The sequence below is a fragment of the Rattus norvegicus genome, chromosome 3, assembly GCF_036323735.1.
Source record: "Rattus norvegicus strain BN/NHsdMcwi chromosome 3, GRCr8, whole genome shotgun sequence".
Lineage (NCBI taxonomy): Eukaryota > Metazoa > Chordata > Mammalia > Rodentia > Muridae > Rattus > Rattus norvegicus.
Window position 1 is genome coordinate 87,105,237 of NC_086021.1, and position 2,556 is coordinate 87,107,792.

The 2,556-nt window shown below is 37.4% G+C and overlaps 1 pseudogene; it reads right to left on the reverse strand.

Moving 5' to 3' along the window:
• Positions 1-1,360: 1,360 nt before the first annotated feature.
• Rpl18-ps5 (ribosomal protein L18, pseudogene 5) lies at positions 1,361-1,934 on the reverse strand (annotated as a pseudogene).
• Positions 1,935-2,556: the final 622 nt, after the last annotated feature.

Sequence of the window (2,556 nt, forward strand, 5' to 3'; positions counted from 1 at the left end):
ATTAATGGACTCAACTCACCTATAAAAAGACATAAGCTAACAGATAGGATATGCAAATAAGATCCTACATTTTACTGTATACAAGAAACACAAATACAGCACCATCTCGAGTGAAAGGGATGGACAAGGATCTTGTGAGCAATTGTTCCCAAGAACCAAGCTGGAGTTGCCATCCTAATATCCATTAAAATAGACTTTGAACCAAAAGTTATCAAGTGTGATGAGGCATTTTATATTTATATTCAACACAGGGAAAATCAACCAAGAGAAAGTTTCAATTCTGAACATCTATGCCCCAAATGCAAGGACACCCACATTCATAAAAGAAACTTTACTAAAACTCAGAACACACATTGAAACCCAAACAATTGTAGTGGGAGACTTCAGCACCACACTGTCACCAATAGACAGGCCACTGAAACCGAAACTAAACAGAGACACAGTGAAACTAATAGAGGTTATGAACCAAATGGATTTAATAGATATCTACAGAACATTTCAGCCTAAAACAAAAGAATACACCTTCTTCTCAGCACTGGTACTTTCTCCAAAATCGAGCATATAATTGGTCAAAAACAACCCTCAAGAGATACAAGAGGATTGAGAAAATCCCATGCATCCTATCAGACCAACATGGCCTAAAGCTGTTCTTCAATAACAGCAAAAGCAACAGAAAACCCACATAAATGTGGAAACTGAACAACTCTCTACTAAAGGATAATTTGTTCAAGGATGAAAAAAAGAAAGAGAAATTAAAGACCTCCTGGAATATAATGAAAATGTTGACACATCATACCCAAACTTATGGAACACAATAAAAAACAGTGCTAAGAGGAAAATTCATAGCTCTATGTGCCCTAGTAAAGAAACTGGAGAGATCTTACACTAGCAACCTAAGAGTACACCTGAGAATTCTGGAACAAAATAAAAAAAACTCACCCAAGACAAGTAGAAGGCAAGAAAGAGTCAAACTCAGGCCTGAAATCAACCAAATAGAAACAGAACAATACAAAGAATCAGCAAAACCATAAGCAAGTTTTTTGAGAAAATCAACAAGATAGATAAACTCCTAGTCAAAAAACAAACAAACAAACAAACAAACAAACAAACAAAAAAAAAACTAAAGGGCCCAGATGGCGCAGTAAACAAATTAACAAAATCAGAAATGAAAACAGATGCATAACAACGGAAATGGAGGAAATTCAAAAAAATCATCAAATCCTACTACAAAAGCCTATACTTAGCAAAACTGGAAAATCTAGATGAAATGGATGGTTTTCTACACAGATACCACATACCAAAGTTAAACCAAGAGCAGGTAAACTTTCTTTTCCTTTCTTTTTTAACATCCAAAGCTTTATTATTTACAGTATGACCCAGGGTTAGTTTTGTAGCCTGGGCTGCCACTTCCACCTCTGGCACATTCAAACTTCCAGCCCTTGGAACGGACACAGGGTTTACTGTGACTGTGTGGAGTTCCTGGGTCCTTGTCAAAATGTAGGTACACCTCTCTGCCCTTCCAAGGACCAAATAGGAGCACAGTGCCTTGGCCCTTGGGAAGGTCAGCATCTTATCCCCAGCCTTGAGGGTCTGACTTCAGCCTGACTGCTCACCCTCAGTGCACATACTTTCAGCTTGGGAACTTCCAGAATCTGCACATCATTTGTGACCTTCCCCACAACCACAGCAGTTTTGTTCTCCTGGTCAGGAAGCTTCATCTTTCAAATCATTCAAAACAGGGACAGAGGTGTCCGGTTAGTGGTGCTCATAAACAATCTTTTCAGCACAACCTGATTGAGGGTGGATTTGGTCCTTTTGGTCAGAAACATGTACACCTTGACTAGCAGCTGCAGGTAGATGTCCTGGCTCTTGGGCTCCTTTGCTCTGAACCTTTCCGACCTTGTTGAGGGGAATGTCAACACACATGATGGCATTTTAATGAAGTCATTGAAAACCTCCTAACCAAAAAAAAAAAAAAACAGGGCCAGATGGATTTAGCTCAGAATTCTACCAGACCTTCAAAGAAGACCTCATACCAATATTCCTCAAATTATTCTATAAAATAAAAACAAAAGAAACACTACCTAATTCATTTATGAAGCCACAATTACTCTGACACCTAAACCACACAAGGACCCTACCAAAAAAGAGAACTTCAGATGAATGTCGCTTATAAATATTGATGCAAAAATATTCATTAAAATTCTTGCAAACCAAATCCAAGAACCCATAAAAACCATTATTCATCATGATCAAGTAGACTTCGTCACAAGAATGCAAGTTTTTTTCAATATATGAAAATCCATCAATGTAATCCACCATTTAAACAAACTCAAAGAAAAAAATCTCATAATCATCTCCTTTGATGAGAAAAGCATTTGACAAATACAATAACCATTCATACTAAAAGCATTGGAGAGATCAGGAATTCAAGGCCTATACCTGAACATAATAAAAGCAATTTACTGCAAACCAACAGTCAATATAAAATTAAATGGACAGATACTTGAAGCAAACCAACTAAAATAGGGGACAAGAAAAGGATGCCCACTCTTT